This window comes from Hemitrygon akajei, unplaced genomic scaffold (assembly GCF_048418815.1).
Source record: "Hemitrygon akajei unplaced genomic scaffold, sHemAka1.3 Scf000050, whole genome shotgun sequence".
NCBI classification, from domain to species: Eukaryota; Metazoa; Chordata; class Chondrichthyes; order Myliobatiformes; family Dasyatidae; genus Hemitrygon; species Hemitrygon akajei.
Window position 1 is genome coordinate 6,788,874 of NW_027331936.1, and position 22,591 is coordinate 6,811,464.

A 22,591-nucleotide genomic window follows, 5' to 3' on the forward strand; every position below is an offset into this window, starting at 1 on the left:
GGAGTGGTGGATCACACAGCACGGAAACAGGTCTTTGGCCGGCCATACCTGTTCTGACCATCCACTCACTGTCTACACTGGTCCCATTCATCAACACTTGGTTGATAGCAGTCTGTATCTCGGCAGTTTCAATGCTCATCAGGATTTTTCCCTGGATCACGTCTTGAATGATGGATCAACATGAGGTACTCGCTTGTTCTCTAGGAGTCTGCTGGCAGCTAGGCAGGACACAAGGATATTGATCAAGGCCCCAGCAATTTCTTCACTTGCCTCTCTCTGTAACTTGGGGTATATCCCGTCAGGCCCTGGAGACTTATACGCCTTGATGCACTTTAAGAGACCCAACACTGTCTCCTCCTTTATTTCAGAATGCCCGAGCATACTAGTACTCTCGGCACTGATCTCCCTATCCTCCGAGTCTTTCTCCTTGGTAAATACTGATGTAAGTTACTCATTAAGGACCTCACACACATTCTCGAGGGCTCTGTTTGATTGGACCTTCCTGAGTACATACTTTTCCTTTTCCTGCTTGACTAAATTCATCACTTCTCTCCATATTTAAGGTTCTGTGACACTGCCAAACTTGTCATTTCTTCATACTGGAATATACCCGTCCTGTACTCTATGCAGATAGATTTTAAACACCCTCCACATGTCAGATGTGGACTTGCCAGAGATAGTTGTCTCCCATTAACCCTCCATAGTTCTTGCTCAGTGAATTCATAATTTACCCTGATCCAATTATTTACTCTCCCGCATAGTCTACACTTTCCTTCTCTATATCTCTCTTAAACTTAAGGAGTTCTGCCCTAACCATTCACCCACCAAATGGTCGGGTATCTAGCAAGCATAATTACCCAACATCAGTTTCAGTACAGCTCCTGCTTTTGTTGGACTATCTACATCCTTATTTAAGATGTCATCCTAGATAGCAAAAATAGTCGATGCTAGTGAATCGGGGAGCTTTTAATAATCAAAAGAAGACAATTAAAAAAGGAATCAGCAGAGAAATGGTGAAATATAAAGGCAAGCTAGCTAACGATATAAAATAAGATACCAAAATAAAGTATCATAATGAAGCACAGTAATGTATCATATTCAATCGCGATTAATATGTATAGAATCTAACGTGGTGCAATCTCCAGTGTTCCCACTAATTACTATTTTTGCCGTTGTGTGGATCAGCCATTGCTGTGAGCTGGAAATTTCCACATGGCCTGAAAAAAGCACTGCATCTCCAATATGTTCCTTTTTGTAATGCGCATCAATTAATATTTAGAATGGACTGAGATCACAGCGCAGCCGCATACCGGCGCAGCTCAGAAGGAACAGTGACAGTCTCTCTCTCCAGGTTACTCCAAACTGCCTTGTCAGCAACAACCTGATGTTGGAAACAGGAAAATCACAAAAATCAGCACCAAATCTCACCCATATTCAAATTTGAGATAGGTGAGGGCCTGTCTAAATGGTAAATGCACTAAATAGCTGTGTTATTAGGTAAAACTGTACAGCCACTCATTACTGGGAATCTGTTAATCGTGTGGCAGGAACTCAAAGGATAAAAACATACAGGTATGGACAAGGAGTTCAGTTGTTTTTCAGGCGAAAGATCCGAATCTGGAATAAATGTGGTCTAAGTGACCTTGACCGTGGAATGATATCTGGTGTCAGACAGGGCGGCGTGAGCATTACGGAAACTGATCATCTCCTTGGATTTTCACGCACAATTCGCTCGGTTTACAGCGAATGGTGCGAAAACAAAATGAAAGAAAATCCAGTAAGCAGCATTTCTGGGGGGTGAAAACGTCTTGTTAATGGGAGACATCAAGGAGATTGACCAGACTGATTAAATCTGAAAGGAAGGTGACAATAACTTAAATAGCCAAGCGCTCCAAAAGCCGGGGTGCAGAAGAGTGTCACTGAACGCCGAACGTTGGATTTGGACGGGGAACAGCCGCGGTAAACCCCGAACATACACTCAGTGGCCATATTATTAGGTACAGGAAGTAGTTAAGAATTGCCCACTAAGTGTAGACGTCCATAATTTTAACAACTGCCAGTGAGATTTACTACAGGATTTTTTTATTTTAAATATCACTGACAGATATACACAGTCTTTGCTCACAAAATTACACAGAATTAAATAAAACACGCATCTGTAAATCCAGGTGATCTTCTGGACAATATTGAACTGGTGGAAGCTCTAGAAATACTATCGTGACAAGTGGGGTAATAAAAAACCATAACAACCCGATTTTACCATGTTAAAATATCCCATGACTATCGTAACGTTGTCCTTTTAACATAAATTTTCTATCTCCCATTGTAATTTTCAGACCATGTCATTACTACTGTGTGGGGATCTGTATATAATCCCCATCAGGGCCTTTGTACCCTTGCAGTTTCCTAGCTCTACCCACAATGATTCAAGACCTTCCTACCCCATGTCACCTCTTTCTAATGATTTGATTTCATTTTCACCAAGAGTCACGCCACCCTTTCTGCTGACCTGCCTGTCCTTTCGATACAGTGTGCATCATTGGATGTTAAACTCCCAGCTGTAATATTCTTTCAGGCACGATTCAGTGACACCCACAATGTCATACATGCCAATCTGTAACTTTGCTGCGTTCGTCTATTATTCCTTATACTGCTCGCCTTCAACTGTAACATCGTCAGTATTGTACTCTCCCATTTCCATTTTGTTTGCTTTTACGTTGAAGCATCCCATTGACTGCAATTTTGCCCTATCATCAGCCTCCCGTTCTAGCAGTATCACTGCACACTGCCATGTTTGTGAACCAACCATTTTGTCTGCCTTTTACTTTCTAGCTCATCCTATTGACTGCGTTTGTCCTATTATCAGCCTCCTCTTTCTATCACTATGACTGCACATTGCCTCTGCTTGTGAACCAACTACCCCATTCTCACTATTATAACTCCAGTTCCCATCCCTCTGCAAAATTAGCCCTCCCGAGTCATTCTGAAAAACCTGCCCTCAAGGGTATTGGTTCCTCTGGGATTCTGGTGTAACTCATCCCTTTTGTACAGGTCATACCTTGCCCAGACGAGATTCCAATCATCCATATATCTGAACCTATGCCTTCTGCACCAGTTCCTCAGCCACTGCCAAATCATTCTATTCTTGTCCTCACTAGCACGTGGCACAGCAGGCAATTCACAGATTACTACCCTGTAGGTCCTGTTTCACAGCTTTCTACCGAGCTTCCTATATTATCACCCAGGAACCCCTTCATTTTTCCTAACCATGTCATTGGTGCCGGTATGCACCAAGACATCTGGCTGCTCACCCACCCCCTATAGAATGCCATGGACCCGATCTGAGACATCCCTGACCCTGTCACCTGGGAGGCAACATACATCCAGAATCTCGACTCTGTTCCTCTGACTATGGAATCTTTTATACCCACTGTAGACCTCTTCCCTTCTGTTCTCTTCCGAGGGCAGGACCCAGAGGCTGTGCTTCCAACTGATAGTTCATCCGTCTCACTAGGTGTATACTCAAAGTGGTATACTTATTATTGAGGGGCACGTCCATGGGGCTTGTCTGCACTGGCTGCTCATTTTACTTCCTTCTGCCGGCAGTCACCAAGTTACTCTCCTCCTGCAACCTAGAGGTGACTAACTCCTTGTATCTACGAACTGAAGCTTAAACCATACCGGTACCCAAGAAGAGTGTGGTTAAATTCCTCAATGGCTATTGCCCAGTGGCACTTACATCCACAGTTGAAGTGTTTTGAGGGAATGGCGTTGAAGCATATCAGCTCCTGTATGAACAGTGACCTGGTCCACTCCAATTTGTCTACTGAAACAACAGATCCACAGCACATCTTCTACATCTTCAGTGATCAACCTTAAGCCTGAATTGTAAAGAACTTGGGCCTGATCGCCTCACAGTACAATTCCCCTGATGAGGTGAATTCAGTTTTTGTGTGCTACACATTACCATTTCCATGATGACTGTGTGTCGCCGATAAAATAGTTTTAGCTGCTCTTTTCAGCCTCAATATCCCGTCTGTTACAGGTGTGGTGAACTACATATACCTGTCTGGACACGCCCCCCCCAGCTGACTGCTCCTGTGGCTCCTCCCACAGACCCCTGTATAAAGGCGATTGAGGTCTGAGCCCGGCCTCTCTGTCTCCAAGATGTAGTATGGTGGTCAACCGCTGCTTGTTCCTTCTTCCAGTCAATAAAAGCCGATATCTCGCCTTTACGTCTCAGAGAGAGTTATTGATGGTGCATCAATAGGGAAGTGCGATACCGTGCCGTGTTCAAATGTATTTGCTCTTAGCGATTAGTATGCATAGATTCCAGGACTTTATGCTCCCTTAAGATTAACCCACCCTTATCATCACGACAATGTTTAGTTCACGGTCTTGTCTGTGCCATCCAGATGTGGGAAACATGGGAATGAATAAATAGATGCAGATCTCATTCTTGATAACACCCGAGATGGGGGTGAGTGCATTGTCTAATTTGGAAATAAACTCAGTGGTAATTTTTTGAAGTGCACCTGTACACCAGCTCATTAATGCTGATCAACAAATCACGTGGCACCAGCTCAGTCACTTTAGTAAAAACATGCAGAAATGGTCAGGAGGTGCAGGTGTTGTTCAGAACAAACATCAGATTGGGGAAAAATGTGATCTTGGTGACTTTGACAGTAAAATAATTGTTGGTTCCAGATGGAGTAGTGTGAATATCTCTGGGATTGTCATGCACAACTGTCTCGATTTACAGACAATGGGTCGAAATACAAACAGACAAACATCCAGTGAGTGTCAGTGCTGGACGGGCAAACGCCGTGTGTATGAGAGAGACCGGAGGAGAATAGCCAGACTGATTCAAGCTGCCGGGAAGGCAACAGGAAGTCTAATAAGCACAGGTTGCAACAGGGAAATCGGCCGGTGGGTGAGTGGGCCAGTGAAGGAGTGGAGCTTTGTGGCTTTGACTCGAGAGGCTTCGACGAGAAGAGGCGGAGGACGAGCCTGTTCCCAGTTAGTCTTTACAATGACTCCCGAGACGGTGATGTGCCTCTCCTGTGAGATGTGACAGTGTTGGGGGAAATCCCCTGTCCCGCAGAGTCACATCTGCCAGAAGTGCATGCGGCTGGGCGATCTGGAAGACTGTGTGAGAAATCTGGAGCAGCATCTGGATGACCTTCGACTCATAAGGGAGAATGAGGCAGTCATAGATGGGAGCTACAGGGAGGTAGTCACACCTAGGCTGCCGGAAGCAGGTCGTTGGGTGACAGTCAGAGGGGGGATAGCGAATGTGAGTAGACAGGTAGTGCAGAGCCATTCCCATGAATAATAATTTTACCATCCTGGACACAGTTGGTGGGGATGACCGAACATGTGTGAGCCACGGTGGCAGGGCCTCTGACACTGAGTCTGATCCTGTGATGCAGAAGTATGGGACGGAGAAGAGGAGAGCTGTCATCCCAGGATTACGGCTGCACAGGTGGAAGGTCAACTGAGGAAGATATGTACCAGCAAGGCGGCTGGACTGGATGGAGTTTCCCCACGATTACTGAGGGCCTGTGCGACTGAGCTGGGAGAACCACTACAGCGCATCTTCAACATGAGCCTGGAGCAGAGAAGAGTACCCAGACAGTGGAAAACATCCTGTATTGTCCCGGTACCGAAGAAACCACAACCAAAGGAGTTGAATGACTTCAGACCTGTTGCCTTGCCGTCGCACGTTATGAAGACCATGGAGCGGCTGATAATACAGAATCTGAGGCCACAAACCAGGCACGTCCAGGATCCTCTTCAGTTTGCGTATAAGGAGAAGGTGGGAGTGGAGGATGCTATCACGTATTTGCTGCACAAATCAATCTCTCACCTAGAGGGGGTCAGTTGTGCTGTGAGGATTACATTCCTTGACTTCTCTAGTGCCTTTAACACCATCCAGCCCAAGATCTTAAGGCACAACCTAACGGAGATGGGATTAGACTCTCACATGGTGGATTGGATAGTGGACTACTTGACAGATAGACCTCAGTATGTGCGGTTGGGAGACTGTAGGTCTGACACGGTGGTCAGCAGCACAGGGGCACCGCAGGGAACCGTACTCTCTCCGGTCCTGTTCACCCTGTACACATCAGACTTCCAATATAACTCGGAGTCCTGCCATGTGCAGAAGTTCGCTGATGACACGGCCATAGTGGGGTGTGTCAGGAATGGACAGGAGGAGAAGTATAGGAAACTGATACAGGACTTTGTGAGATGGTGCAACTCAAACTACCTGCGTCTCAATATCACCAAGACCAAGGAGATGGTGGTGGACTTTAGGAGATCTAGGCCTCATATGGAGCCAGTGATCATTAATGGAGAATGTGTGGAGCAGGTTAAGACCTACAAGTATCTGGGAGTACAGTTAGACGAGAAGCTAGACTGGACTGCCAACACAGATGCCTTGTGCAGGAAGGCACAGAGTCGACTGTACTTCCTAAGAAGGTTGGCGTCATTCAATGTCTGTAGTGAGATGCTGAAGATGTTCTATAGGTCAGTTGTGGAGAGCACCCTCTTCTTTGTGGTGGCGTGTTGGGGAGGAAACATTAAGAAGAGGGACGCCTCACGTCTTAATAAGCTGGTAAGGAAGGCGGGCTCTGTCATGGGCAAAGTACTGGAGAGTTTAACATCGGTAGCTGAGCGAAGGGCGCTGAGTAGGCTACGGTCAATTATGGATAACTCTGAACATCCTCTACATAGCACCATCCAGAGACAGAGAAGCAGTTTCAGCGACAGGTTACTATCGATGCAATGCTCCTCAGACAGGATGAAGAGGTCAATACTCCCCAATGCCATTAGGCTTTACAATTCTACCGCCAGGACTTAAGAACTTTTTAAAAGCTATTATTAATGCTTTTTGAGATAGTGATTTAGATGCATATCATATTTTTTTTTACTGAGTTAAGTATTGTATGTAAGTAGTTTTGCTACAACAAGTGTATGGGACATTGGAAAAAAAAGTTGAATTTCCCCATGGGGATGAATAAAGTATCTATCTATCTATCTATCTATCTATCTATCTATCTATCTATCATTGGAGACTCTATAGTCAGGGGAGCAGACAGGAGATTTTGTGGACGTGCGAAGGACAGCCGTATGGTTTGTTGCCTCCCGGGTGCCAGGGTCCGGGATGCTTCTGACCGGGTGAATGACATCCTGGTACGAGAGGGAAAGCAACCAGAAGTCGTGATACATGTTGGTACCAACGACATAGGCAGGAAGAGGGATGAGGTCCTGAAGTGTGTGTTTCTTGAACTAGGCAGAAAGCTGAAGAACAGGACCTCAAGGGTGGTCTCAGGATTGCTGCCAGTACTATGTGATAGTGATGGTAAGAATTGAAGGAAATGGCAGTTGAATGTGTTGCTGAGGAATTGGTGCAGGGGGCAGGGTTTTAGATTTTTGGATCATTGGGGAAAGTGGGACCTGTACAGATTGGAAGGGTTGCACCTGAATTCAAGGGGGAGCAATATCCTTGCAGGTAGGTTTGCTAGCATGGTTCGGGAGTGTTTAAACTAATTTGCAAGAGGGATCGGACTGGAGTGATAGAGAAGTAAAAGAAGTGCATGGAGTAAAGCCAGATCTAACATATAGAGAGGCTTTGAGGAAAGAGAAGCAGAATAAAGGGTGTAAAAGTAGTAAGGTAGAAGGGCTAAAGTGTATGTACTTCAATGCAAGAAGCATCAGGAACAAAGGTGATGAACTGACAGCTTGGATACATACATGGAATTATGATGTAGTGGCATTTCAGAGACTTGGCTGGCACCAGAGCAGGAATGAATTCTCAATATTCCTGGATTGCAGTGCTTTCAAAGGGATACAGAGGGGGGAAAAGGGGAGGAGGAGTGGCATTACTGGTCAGGGATACTATTACAGTTGCAGAAAGGGTGCGTAATGTAGCAGATCCTCTTTTGAGTCGGTATGGGTCGAAGTCAGGATCAGGAAGGGAGCAGTTACTCTATTTGGGGTATTCTATAGGCCCCCTGGTAGCAGCAGAGACAGCAAGGAGCAGACTGGGAGGCAGATTTTGGAAAGGTGCAAAAATAACAGGATTGTTATCATGGGTGACTTTAACTTTCCTAATATTGATTGGCACTTCATTAGTTCCAAGGGTTTAGATGGGGAAGAGTTTGTTAAGTGTGTCCAGGATGGATTCCTGTCACAGTATGTTGACAGGCTGACTAGGGGGAATGCCAGACTAGATATAGTATTAGGTAACGAACTGGGTCAGGTCACATATCGCTCAGCGGGTGAGCATCTGGGGGATAGTGACCACCACTCCCTGGCATTTAGCATGATCATGGTAAAGGATAGAAGCAGAGAGGACAGGAAAATTTTTAATTGGGGAAGGGCAAATTACGAGGCTATAAGGCTAGAACTTGCAGGTGTGAATTGGGATGATGTTTTTGCAGGGAAATGTGCTATTAACATGTGGTCAATATTTAAGGATCTCTTGCAAGATGTTAGGGATATACCGTATCTGTCCCGGTGAGGAAGATAAAGTATTGTAGGGTGAAGGAACCATGGGTGACAAGTGAGGTGGAAAATCTAGTCAGGTGGAAAAAGGCAGCATACATGAGGTTTAGGAAGCAAGGGTCAGATGGGGCTAATGAGGAATATAGGGTAGCAAGAAAGGAGCTTAAGAAGGGGCTGAGAAGAGCAAGAAGGGGGCATAAGAAGGCCTTGGCGAGTAGGGTAAGGGAAAACCCCCAGGCATTCTTCAATTATGTGAAGAACAAAAGGATGACAGGAGTGAAGGTAGGACCGATTAGAGATGAAGGTGGGAAGACGTGCCTTAAAGATGTGGAAGTGAGTGAGGTCCTAATGAATACTTCTCTTCGGTATTCACCAATGAGAGAGAACTTGATGATGGTGAGGACAATATGAGTGAGGTTGATGTTCTGGAGCATGTTGAGATGAACGGAGAGGAGGTGTTGGAGTTGTTCAAATACATTAGGATGGATAAGTCTCCGTTGCCTGACGGAATATTCCCCAGGCTGCTCCACGAGGCAAGGGAAGAGATTGCTGATCCTCTGGCTAGGCTCTTTATGTCCTCGTTGTCCACGGGAATGGTACCGGAGGATTGGAGGGAGGCGAATGTTATCCACTTGTTCAAAAAAGGTAGTATGGATAGTTCCAGTAATTATGAACCAGTGAGCCTTACGTCTGTGGTGGGAAAGCTGTTGGAAAAGATTCTTAGAGATAGAATATATGGACATTTAGAGAATCATGATCTGATCAGGGACAGGGCTTTGTAAGGGGCAGATGGTGTCTAACAAGCCTGATAGAGTTCTTTGAGGAGGAGACCAGGGATATAGATGAGGGTTGTGCAGTGGGTGTGATCTACATGTATTTTAGTAAGGCATTTGACAAGGTTCCACATGGTAGGCTTATTCAGAAAGTCAGAAGGCATGGGATCCAGGGAAGCTTGGCCAGGTTTATTCAGAATTGGCTTGCCTGCAGAGGGCAGAGGGCCATGGTGGAGGGAGAATATTCGGATTGGAGGGTTGCGACTAGTGGTGTCCCACAAGGATCTGTTCTGGGACCTCTACTTTTTGTGACTTTTATTAACGATCTGGATGTGGGAGTTGAAGGGTGGGTTGGCCAGTTTGCAGACGACACAAAGGTGGGTGGTGTAATAGAGGGATCTGGGGGTACATGTACACAGATCCCTAAAAGTTGCCTCCAAGGTAGATAGGATAGTTAAGAAAGCTTATGAGGTGTTAGCTTTCATAAGTCGAGGGATAGAGTTTAAGAGTCTCAAGGTAATGATGCAGCTCTATAAAACAATGGTTAGGCCACACTTGGAGTACTATGTCCATTTCTGGTCACCTCACTATAGGAAGGATTTGGAAGCATTGGAAAGTGTACAGAGGAGATTTACTAGGATGCTGCCTGGTTTAGAGCATGTGGATTATGATCAGAGATTAAGGGAACTAGGGCTTTACTCTTTGGAGAGAAGGATGAGAGGAGACGTGATAGGGTGTACAAGATATTAAGAGGAATAGATAGTGGAGAGCCAGAGCCTCTTCCCCAGGGCACCACTGCTCAGTACAAGAGGACATGGCTTTAAGGTAAGGGGAGGGGAGTTCAAGGGGGATATTAGAGGAAGGTTTTTACTCAGAAAGTGGTTGGTGCGTGGAATGCACTGCCTGAGTCAGTGGTGGAGGCAGATACACTAGTGAAGTTTAAGAGACTACTAGACAGGTATATGGAGAAATTTAAGTTGGGGGGGGGGGTTATATGGGAGGCAGTGTTTGAGGGTCAGCACAACATTGTGGGCTGAAGGGCCTGTAATGTGCTGTACTATTCTATGTTCTATAACTAGTGTGCAGAAAAGCATCACTGATCATGTAACATTTTGATCTTTGATGTGAACGGGCTACGGCAGCAGAAGACTATAAGACCTTAAGAAATAGGATCATAATTAGGCCATCTGGCCCATCGGGTCTGCTCCACCGTTCAATCATGGCTCACCCTTTTTATTTCTGTCCTCCTCAACCCCAGTTCCCGGCCTTTCACCGTAACCTTTGATGCCATGTCCAAGACCACGAAGATACACTGAGCTGCTACTTTGTCAGGTACAGGAAGTGCCTAATAAAGTGCCGACAGAGTGTAGACTTTGATATTTGTATCAACGCCCAGTGAAATTTAGTACAGGAAATCCTCTCCCCATCTCTCCCTCCGTCTCATTGGAATGGCCTCCTCAATGTTCAGCAGAAGCAGATTATTACCATTAATTCTATCATCTCTGCAGTGTCATGGTCTTTGAAGGACAAGTGAGTGAGATGTTGCAGGTGAGAGGCAGGATTAAGGCGCTGAGATCAGACAGACCTAGATCGGTCACAGGAAATTCAGCATGTGAATTTTATTAAATCTCCCATCAGCATCCTCCGGCTGACAAAACACATCCAGTGAATTTAACGTTAAAGGGATTTTCATCACACAGTAATGAGCATCATCTTAGATATTTGTAAAGTTTGTGTGATAGCAAGGAAACACATCAACTGGAGTAATGTAAATAGACATATTCGTCAGAATTTTATCTGATTGACCAGGTCACTTATCTCTAGTAAGTGAACACTAATTTGAAGATGAAAGGAGGAGAGTGGGGGTAGAGGGGGGAGAGGAGGAGGAGGGGTAAGGAGAAGTGTGGAGGGGGGAGGGAAGAGGGGGAGGGGGGAGGGAAGAGGGGGAGGGAGGAGTGGGAGGGAGAGGGGGGAGATGGGGGAGGTGGTGGAGACTGTATTGAATTGCTTTCAGTTCCTCCCAGAACAGGAACTATTTTATCGACATCCCTGTAAAGATGCCGCAGGATGCTTTATTTCTCATCATGTATCCCACCGATTTTACCAAACTACTAAGGATACAATCAAGTACATTGCTATTTAAAAGAAAACTGCAATGTATACACCACCCTGTAAACTTAGGTCATGTCAAATTCTTCTCAATCACTGAGAAAAGCCAAGACAACAGACAACACAAACAAAATGCTGGTGGAACAGCATCAATACGAAGAAGCACAGGAAGTTGATGCATTCAATTAGCCGAAGGGAATTATTAATTCTTTCAAAAACGATTCGCAACAGTTCAATTGTTGAACAACTGAATAAGTTCTCAATCTCATTTAAGTGGCCGACTGCTTTGGTGATGTTCATATTTCAGTAAAAAGAGCTTCTTACCGTGTACCGCGGCTCCAGGTTCTGTTGCCACCCTGTCCCAGTGAGGCTGTGTTACGGGTTCTGTAAGTAATGAACACACTCTGGTTAATGTTCAGTCAGCTCCTGGTGATAATTATTAACTAAACCCACAGCGTTACCAGCAGGTCTCTCCGTGACCTTTTCCTTAGCACAGGGTACGTTCTGTCTCCAAACAAACATCACCATGGAGATGAAATGTGATCTCAGTGATTTTGAGAGTGGAATGTTTGTCGGTGCCGGAGGGTGCAGTTTGAATTTCGCAGAAACTGCTGAACTCCTGGCGCAGAAGAAGATCAGTGAGGGGCAGTTCGGAGAGCAGAAACGCTTTGTTAATGAGAGAGATTGAATGAGAAAAGCAAGATTGGTTCAATCTGCCGGGAAGACGACAGTAACTCAAATAACTACGCCACAAACGCATTGTGCAGAGAGGTGGCATTGGACGTGTAACATGTCGAACATTGAAATGGACGGGCTACAGATGTAGAAAACCACGGACATACAACCAGTGGCCGCAGTATTAGGTACGGGACGTGCACAGTACAGTGCCCATTGATATGTGTTTTTGTCAGCCAGAAGTGGCTGACGGGAGATTTAATTACATTGGCATCCCGCATTCACTGTGACCAACGCAGATCTGACTGTGATCTCGGCTCATCAGTCCTGCTTCTCACCTGTAACATCTCACTCATTTGTGTATCAAGGGCCACTACACTGCAGGATTACAATATTAACTGAAAGACTCTCCTTCTCCTGAATATTGAGGACGGTCATTCCCATGACACACTAGACCCACAGAGAGAGGGAAAACATCTCAACTGTCTTCAACTGGCGGTGCCTGGTTTCAGATCCTCACACAGCAGGAACTATTTAGTCCCTGTCAAGCTCCGCGGCATACTTTATGTCTCATCGAAGTTCCCAATCATTTTACCAAATTACCGCGGATACAATCAAGTACATTGTTATAAAAAAAACTGTAATGTGTAGAAGCAGTTCTCCCCTGTTTTAGGTAATACCGCAGGTCAAGAGCACACCAGATTCCTCATAGAAAAACTCACGGGGGCAGATGTCTCTCTGCTAAACCTTCTTTTGATCTCCCACCTACCCACTCACATCTGACAGAAGGGAAACAACACTGCAGGCGGTCGTCCACAACAGGTCCCACCAACCGACTATATAATGGAACCATCAACTCCTTACACCGCCTTCCCCCACGACCACCCCCCGCCCCGGCTGTAATCTCCAATGTGGGTGCTTCCATGCTTTTGACCACCAACCGAAATGCCATCTAGGATGGACAGATAGTGTCGATCCGGTTAGTGAAGGAATAAGCAAAGCGAATCCTCAGTTCCCTCGGTCGGGGATCAGTAAAACCCCGAGTGTGGACGGATCGGCTTCCTGTTACTGCAAGCAGTAGCCCGGGGACAGTTCCGAGATGCGGGAAGCTCGCACCTCCCGAGCCTTTGCTAATGATTCGCAGCCGGGTTGGCAGTGCGGCGATTCCGATAACAGGTCCATCTGCACCAGTTCCCGCTGGGACATGCACAAGAAGCCAATGCATTCAATTAGATGAAGGGAATTATTAATTCATTTAAAAGCGATTCGCTGTAGTTCTAATATCGATCAACACAATACGTTATCAATCTCATTCAATTGTTCATAAAAGTGGGTGACTGCCTTTGTGATGTTTATATTTCAGTAAAATGAACTTCTTACCGTGTACAGCGGCTCCAGGTTCTGTTACCACCCTGTCCCAGTAAGGCTGCGTTACGGGTTCTGTAATTAATGAACACACCCTGGTTAATATTCAGTCAGCTCCTGGTGATAATCATTAACTAAACGCACAGCTTTATCAGCGGTTCTCTCTCTATTCTGTTCCTTAGCACAGCGTACGTTCTGTCTCCAAACAAACATCACCATGGAGATTAAATGAGATCTCAGTGATTTTGAGAGTGGAATGTTTGTTGGTGCCTGAGGGTGCAGTTTTATAGACAACAGTCAATAGGTTCAGGAGTAGGCCATTCGACCCTTCAAGCCAGCACCGCCATTCAATGTGATCATGGCTGACCATCCGCAATCAATACCCCGTTCCTGCCCTCTCCCCATATTGCTTGACTCCGCAATCTTTAAGAGCTCTATCTAACTCTTTCTTGAAAGCATCCAGAGAATTGGCCTTCACTGCCTTCTGAGGCGGAGCATTCCATAGATCCACAACTCTCTGGGTGAAGAAGTTTTTCCTCAACTCTGTTCTAAATGGCTTACCCCTTATTCTTATAATGTGGCCTCTGGTTTTGGACTCCCCCAATATCAAGAACATGTTTCCTGCCTCTATCGTGTCCAATCCCTTAATAATCTTATATGTTTCAATCAGATCCCCTCTCATCCTTCTAAATTCCAGTGTTCCAGTGAAAACACTGTCATTCAAGCGTGAAGAAAGTTTAACTCTTTGTGGTACAGGGAAGAGCGATAGAACCAATGACGCGATGTAAAATACATTAGCTGGGGTCTGGAAGGTCGACTGTTCTTTTCTCCATAGACGCTACCCGGCCTGCAGTGTTCCTCCAGCATTTTGTGTGTGTTGCTCTGATTTCCAGCATTTGCTGTTTTCTCTTGTTTCAGACAGATCGATGACGGGTCACTGCTCAGTTGGATATTTCACATGTCACTACCGGGGTGAAAGATGCCTTCTGCTCACACTCAGTAGAAATCACCCAGGAGAGTATTTCTGATTGACGGCAAAGACGTCATTTCTCTTAATCCATTTGGACGGTAACTGACTCGGTAACATGAACATGTCAGGACTCCCTTCTCCCACTAAATTCACTCCCGATCTCGAAGCAAAGCCAAGTCTCGCTGTAAACGCTGAATAGTTGTGCAGAGTCAAAGACAACACTTAACTCTGATGTTGTAACCGAACAGCGTTCAGTGTGGTCCCGGGAAATCACAGTCTGACTTCCCGGGTGACCCACAATGGTCCTGCACCGGTGTGCTCACCCTGTACGGAGAGTTGAGTCTGAGCTGCTGCTCCCGAGCCCACTCGGCTGTGATGTGTCCGTCGCTCATTACAGATGAACAGGGCCGGGTGAGCCGGAGTAGAGCGGGACTGCAGCAGTCCGGGTCACACTAACTCTCACCGGCTCAGGACGGGTCTGACAGCGGGAGGAGGTGGGAGTGGGGTCAATGTAGCAACACTAAAGAGGAAAACAAACAGGCTGCGTTAACCTTTCTGTCCGGATTTCCGTGTGGATCTCTCCTTTTTCTTTCATCGTAACCAATGGGGCGGAGTATCCTCTGTTTAACTCAGCGAGTCCTGGGCTGCGAATTTGATCCAGTCCGGGTTCTGGGAGGGTCTGAGCTCCACCCTCTGTGTAAGAAAGACTGACTGGAATGGATAGAGTTTCAGCTCAAACATCCCTCACCTGTTCAGGTCCAGGGTGCCGCATTTCTGTTGAAATTAAAGCAAAGACGTTCGCCTATATATTTCCACTAACCGGAAAAAAAAGGGAAAGATGTTTGCATTTCCATCCGGACAACTATTGTCACAAGAACCCTTCTCGCCCACGGTTTCATTCCACACCCCACCGGAAATACTTGTCGAATTTATTTCTCTTAAAAGTAATTTATTCCAAATGGCCAGAAGTTTTACCGAGAGCAGGAGTGACGCACTCACTGAAAATCATCACATACGTTAAAATGGTCGACAGGGAGGGAATGACACACTGATAGAAATGAGCATGGGGGAGGGAAGAGTTTTTTGCCGATTAAAAATGGGAGCCTCACTCCGCTCTATCCCCTGACCTAACCCTCACTATCCTCATCCCTCTACCTTATCTATACCCCTCATGATTTTGTAGACCTCCATCAAATCTCCCCCAAATCTTCTGCGTTCCAAGGAACAAAGTTGTAACCTATTCATTCTTCCCCTATAACTCAGGTCCTCCAATCGCAGCAACATCCTTGTAAACCTACCTTGTACTCTGTCAACCTTATTTACATATTTCCTGTGGGCAGGTGACGTAAACTGCAAACATGCTCCAAATTAGGCCTCATAACTGTCTTATATCATGCAGTCTCCTGTACTGAATACTTTAATTTATGAAGGCCAATGTGCCAAAGGTTTCTTTACTACCTTATCTAGGTGTGCTGCCACTTTCAATGAATTATGGACCCGTATTCCTGGATGCCTTTGTCCTACCGCACCCCTCAGTGTCGAACCCTTCATTGTGTAAGACCCATCCAGGTTGATCCTACTGAGGTGTAACAGCTCACAAACCTACATTAAACTCCATCTGCCAATATAAGACATTTTTACACCTGGTGCAGATCCCACTGCAAGCTCCAATAGTCTTCCTCGTTGTCAAATACACCCCAAACCTTGGTGCCATCTGCAAATTTGCTGATCCGGATAATCCAATTGTCATCGAGATCATTGATATAGATGACAAACAACAATGGATATCAGCACCGATCCCTCTGGAAATCCACAAGTCACAGGTCTCCAGTCAGGCAGGCAACCAATTGCCACCACTATCTGCCTTCCTCCTCTATGCTAATATCTACTCCCATTTACTAACTCAATTGAATGCCAAGAGAATTAAATTTATTGGTCAACACCCTATGCGGGACCTTGCCAAATGCCTTGCTAAAGTCCATGTAGACAATATCTAGAGCCTTGCCTTCATCAACTTTCCTGGTAACATTCGTTGTAACCTCTTCGAAAAACTCAATAGATTGTCTAGAACACACAAAGTCATGTTGGATGTCCCTAATCAGTCCTGTTTATTTAAATACTCCTATATCCAGTCCTTCCAATGTCTTCAGACAACTGATGGCAAGTGCACCGGCCTATAATTTCCTGGTTTAATTTTGGAGCCTTTTTTAAACAGTTGATCAAAATTAGCTATCCTCCGATCCTCTGGTAGCTCTCCTGTCTTAGAGCATAATTTAAACATAACGGTTACATCTTTGTAATTTCTGCATCCACCTACATCGGGCTCCAAGGACTGAACTTCTCAGTTACTGGGGATTTATACACTCGAAGTTGCCCAATTTGCCCAAAACACTTTCTCATCCGTAATTTGTATAACATCCGTGGCCTCACTTCTCCTTTGTCTCACTTATATAGATTATTTTCACGAGTGAACACAGAAGCAAAAATCCACTTAAGAACACCTCTACCTGTTTTGGCTCCATGCGTACGTTGGCATTCTAATAATCCAGACAATCAATTGTGTCCCCTGAAATACTTTTGCTTTTAAAACATCTGTATGATCCCTCACCTTGTCTGTTAGGACAACCTTATGCCACCCTATAGCCTTCCTGGTTTCTTTCCTCAATCTTATCTTGCATTTTCTGAACTCCACAAGTACCTCAATTTTTTCCTACCTGCCTGCACCGTTCTATTTTTTTTCTAAACACAAAGTACACTGCAGATGCTGTGGTCAAATCAAGACGTACAAACAAGCTGGATGAACTCAGCAGGTCGGGAATCATCCATTGAAATGAGCGGTCAACGTTTCGGGTCGAGACCCTTCATCAGGACTAAAGAGTGAGGGGGTAGGAGCCCTAGAAAGAAGGTGGGGGGAGGATGGAAAACCAATCAGAGGAAAGATCAAAGGGTGTGGGAGGGGAAGCAGGGAGGGGATAGGCAGGAGAGGTGAAGAAGGAATTTAAGGGGAAAGCACTCTGAGTCGTCGAAGGAGCAGAGTCATGAGAGGTGATAGGCAGCTAGAAGAGGAGACAGATTGAAGGTGGGTTGGGGGAAGGGAGAGGGAGGGAATTACAGGAAGTTGGAGAATTCGATGTTCAAGAATTCGATCCTTCCTCTGATTGGTTTTCCACCCTCCCCCCACATTCTTTATAGGGCCCCTGCCCCCTCCTTCTTTAGTGCTGACAAAGGGTCTCAACCCGAAACGTTGACTGCTCCTTTCAACGGATGCTGCCCAACCTGCTGAGTTCATCCAGCATTTTTGTACGTAATTTTTTTCTATACCAGGGCCTCAATCCCACGGAGCAGAGCCATCGTTCTCCATACTTCCTTTGAATCTGATGGCATTGTGATCACCAGATGCAAACAGTTTCGCTACACAAACTTCTGTTACGTCTGTCCTATCTCAGTCCCTAACGGGAGATCAAGTGTCACACTTGAGTCTTTGGGACTTCAATGTACTGATTAATGAAACTTTCCTGAGGACATTTGTCAACTACATGAGTACATCTACAGTATGAAAGTTCCAGTCCGTATGTGGAAGGTTAAAATCAAGTTATAACAAATTATGTTTCTTGCAATATTCTCTGGCGTGTACTAATTTGTTCCTCTAAATACCATAGACGCTTGGGTGGTCTATAAGACAGACCCATTAATATGTTCAAACAAATTTTATTTATCCGATCTACCTATAAAGCCTCACTAGATTAGCTCTCCCATCTGCCTTTACTGCACACTGCCGTGACCGTTTCCCTGAGTAGTGAAACCACCCCTACCCCTTTAATCCCTCACGCTCTGTCATGTCTAAAACAACGGAACCCCAGAATATTGAGCTGCCAGTTCTCTGCAAGCCAGTCTCAATAATGGTGACAATATCATAATGCCATGTGTTGATAAATGACCTAAGCTCATCTGCCTTTCCTTCAATACAATATATCCTGGGAATACATTCAATACATCGGTAAGACCAATGGTCTAATTGTGGACTTCTGATTGGGTAAGATGAGTTCTCACACACACACCAATCGTCATTGATCGGTCAGCAGTGGAAAGAGTAAGCAACTTCATGTTCCTGTGTGTCAGCATCTCTGAGGATCTATCCAGGGCCCAGCATACGGATGCAGTTACAAAGAATACATGGCAGCCATTACATTTCATTCAGAGTTTGACGAGATTATGGATGTGACCAAAGACTCACAGATTAACCATATAACCATATAACAATCACAGCACGGAAACAGGCCATTCCGGCCCTCCTAGTCCATGCCAAACTCTTAATCTCACCTAGTCCCACCTACCAGCACTCAGCCCATAACCCTCCACTCCTTTCCTGTCCATATACCTATCCAATTTTACCTTAAATGACACAACTGAACTGGCCTCTACTACTTCTACAGGAAGCTCATTCCACACAGCTATCACTCTCTGAGTAAAGAAATACCCCCTCGTGATTCCCTTAAACTTTTGCCCCCTAACTCTCAAATCATGTCCTCTTGTTTGAATCTCCCCTACTCTCAATGGAAACAGCCTATTCACGTCAACTCTATCTATCCCTCTCAACATTTTAAATACCTCGATCAAATCCCCCCTCAACCTTCTACGCTCCAATGAATAGAGACCTAACTTGTTCAACCTTTCTCTGTAACTTAAGTGCTGAAACCCAGGTAACCCAGATTGCTACACTTGTACCGTAAAAATAGTTCTAACTGGCTGCACATCGCTTGACATGGTGGGGTGGGGGAAGTGGTGAAGCTACTGCACAGGATCGAAATACTCTCAGCAATGTTGTCAGTTCAGTCAGCTCCATCATGGGCAGTAGCCTCCGTAGCATCCAAGACATCGTCATGGAGTGATGCCTCAAAACGGCGGCATCAGTCATTAGGGATCTGCTTCACCAAGAAGATGCCCTCTTCTCATTGGTATCACCAGGAAGGTGGTGCAGGAGACTGAGGGCACACACTCAACTAGTCAGGAACCGCTTCTTTCCCTCTGTCATCCGATTTCTGAATTGACATGAAACCCACGAACCTACTTCACTGAATTCATTTTTGCAATACTTATTTAATTTAACTTTTAGTAACAGATACTTATTGTAACACGGTTCAGTTTTCTATTATTAGAAGCTGTGTTGGCTAAACAGCTTTTCGTACGCTTGCTTTGGAATCGTAACCCCTGATTCGGGAACTGTTTTTAACCTTGACGTAAACTGTGGAGAATCTCAACCGTGCAGACAGGATAATGCAAGAACACAAATACCACGACCGACAGAAGTGTCTTGAAACAGAGCGAATAACTTCTTGCAATACACACAAAATGCCGGAGGAACTCAGCAGGCCAGGCGTCATCTCGGAAAGGAGTCCTATCGAAGGATTTCGGCCCAAAACGTCGTCTGTTCACTCTTTTCCTAGATGCTGTCTGGCCTGCTGAGTTTCTCCAACATTTTGTGTGTGTTGCTCCGGCATCTGCAAATTTTCTCTTGTTTGCAAATAACTTCTTGATCACTGATCCAAAACACAGGTAACGTGTCGGTTGGAAATAAAGATTAGAAATAGTTATCAGAAGCTGAATTATTCTCACCTTAAGAATGATCAGACAGTCAGGCGAGGGCCATTTAGTAGCTACCGGGGAGGAGGGGAAGGGGGGGCGGGGGTGTTGCTGATCTGTGAAAACTCACCGCGCGATTCTCTGTGTCCCCGGGGCGAATTCCAGCAGGGCGCGGCTTCTCTGTTGAAACCAAACAAACCAGTTCGACTTTCCGTGCTCACCTTAAACTGTGAACAAAGCTACTTTTACACTGCATTTAAATATTTCTGTTACAGGGGAAAAACAAAAAAAACACCGATGGTATAGAAATGGAAGTTCATCAGTGTCTGCAATCTGAATGTCAACTTGTTAGAATTGCTATCAGACTTTAAGAGTTTTTTACATATCTATTAAAAATACACGATTTAATTAAATAAATATATCTGTGGCATTGTCCAATGCGACGATCCGAATGGCAAAATCTTACAGTAGCTCTGTATTCCGAATAGTTTTTCGTGTGTATGTGAGTGAGTGACAGGGAGTGAGAGGGATGAGAGGGAGAAGAGGGAGAGAGACTATGTCCCTGCCCCGTGGGGACATTTCGCATATCATTGTCGGTGTGAAAGGCTTTTCTGCAGCAACGAAAACAACTGGAGAATGTTTGCAATTGAAGGCAATCGTTTCTTTTAATCCATTTGGTCAATAATTAATTCGTTAATTTGAAGATTTCAGAGTTCCCTTCTCCCACTGAATTCCCTCCCGATCCCGACAGAAGCCGAACGCCGTTGTAATCGTTCCCTGATTCTGGAGAATCGGAGACAACACTTACTGTGATGTTGAAACCGGACGGAGTTCAGTGCGGTCCCGGGTGAACGGTGTACTCACCGTGCACGGAGATTCCAGTCTGAGCCGCTACACCCGAGATCATTTGGTTATAGAGTGTCTGTCTCTCATTACAAAAACACTCGCTCTCCTCCCACCCGCCCCTCCCCGTTGTGCTCTGCTCCCACCCGCCCCTCCCCGTTGTGCTCTCCTCCAACCCGCCCCTCCCCGTTGTGCTCTCCTCCGAAACCCCCCCGTCTACTTTTCCTCCCGCCCTCTCCTCTCCCCGCTCTCTCCTCCCCCACCTACCCCCAGTTCTCTTCTCCCCCCTCTCGCTCTCTCCTCATCCCATGCTCTCTCCTCCCCGCTAGACTCTTTTCCTACTCTCTTCCGTTCCTTCTTTCCCCACACCCTTCCCCGCTCTCTGGTGCCTTCACCCCCCGTCTTCTCTTTCCTGCCCCGCCACCGCCTGTCTATCCCCTTTGCACCTCTCCACAACTTTGGTCATCTCCAAAGGGATCCTAACACATCTACCCTTCCGCAGGGATCCTCCCCTACTAATCTTCCACCTGGCACTTATCTCTGTGTACAGCCAGAATGCGACACCAGCCAATTCCTTCACCTACAAATCTGTTTGACTGAAAGATTGCAAATGTCTTTAAGAAGCGAGGACCTTAAAAGAAAGGAAATTATAGGCCAGTTATCCTTAAGTTAGTGGTTGGGAAGGTGTTGGAGTCTATTACTAAGAATGAGGTTTTGGGGAACTTGGAGACTAATGATAAAATAAGTCAAAGTCGTCATGGTTTCTGCAAAGGGAAATCTTGCCCGATAAATTTACTAGAGTTCTTTGAGGAAGTAACAAGCAGGGTGGACAAAGGGGAGACAGTGGATGTAATTTGCTTACATTCTCAGAAGACGTTTGGTAAGGTACCACACATGAGGCTGCTTAACAAGCTAAAATCCTATGGCATTACTGGAATAGTGGAATGGCTGACAGGCAGAAGGCTGTCAGTGGGAATAAAAGGGGCCTTTTCTCATTGGCTGCCGGTGACTAGGGGTGATCCTCAGGGGTCAGTATTGGGACCACAGTTCTTCACATTATTTGTCAGTGATTTAGATAATGGAATGGATGGTTTTGTGGCAAAGTTTGTGGATGATACGAAGACAGGTGGAGCAATAGGTAGTGCTGATGAAGCAATGACTCAGACAAATTGGAAGAATGGGCAAAAGCGTCAAAGGGAATACAGTGTTGGGAAATGTATGATAACACATTTTGGTAAAATGGACAATAGTGCGCACCGTCATCTAGATGGGGAGAAGATTCAAACATCACAGGTGTAGAAAAGATCATGAGTACTCGGGCAACACTCCCTGCAGGTTAATTTACAGGTTAAGTTTGTGGTGAAGAAGGCAAATGCAATGCTGTCCTTTATTTAAAAGGGAATAGAATATAACAGCAAGGAGAGAATTCTGAGTCTTTATGAGACACTAATCAGGCCATACTTCCAGTATTGTCAACAGTTTTGGGCCCAATATCTCAGAAACCATGTGTTGTCATCGTTGAGTGACCGCAGGAGGTTCATGAGGATGATTCCAGCAATGAAGGGGTTCACATATGAGGAGCATGTGGCAGCTTTGGGCCTGTACTGACTGGAATTAGAAGAATGCTGGGGGATCTCATTGAAACCTACCGAATGTTGAAAGGACCGGCTAGGGTAGATGTGGAGAGGATGGTGGGTGTATCCAAACCTAGAGGGTGCAGCCTCAAAATTGAGGGGTAACTGTTTAGAAAAAAATGAAAAAAGGA

General features: G+C 45.5%; 1 protein-coding gene across 1 annotated transcript in view; it reads right to left on the minus strand.

Annotated features, from left to right (window-relative positions):
• The window catches only part of LOC140721106 (uncharacterized), a 45,994-nt gene extending 32,495 nt beyond the window's left edge, over window positions 1–13,499 (minus strand). The window contains exons 1-2 of the mRNA XM_073035970.1: window positions 13,449–13,499; window positions 11,718–11,777 (exon numbers count right to left, since the gene is read on the minus strand). The gene's annotated coding sequence lies outside the window, so the exon portion shown is untranslated. The remainder of the gene's footprint in view (window positions 1–11,717; window positions 11,778–13,448) is intronic.
• Window positions 13,500–22,591: the final 9,092 nt, after the last annotated feature.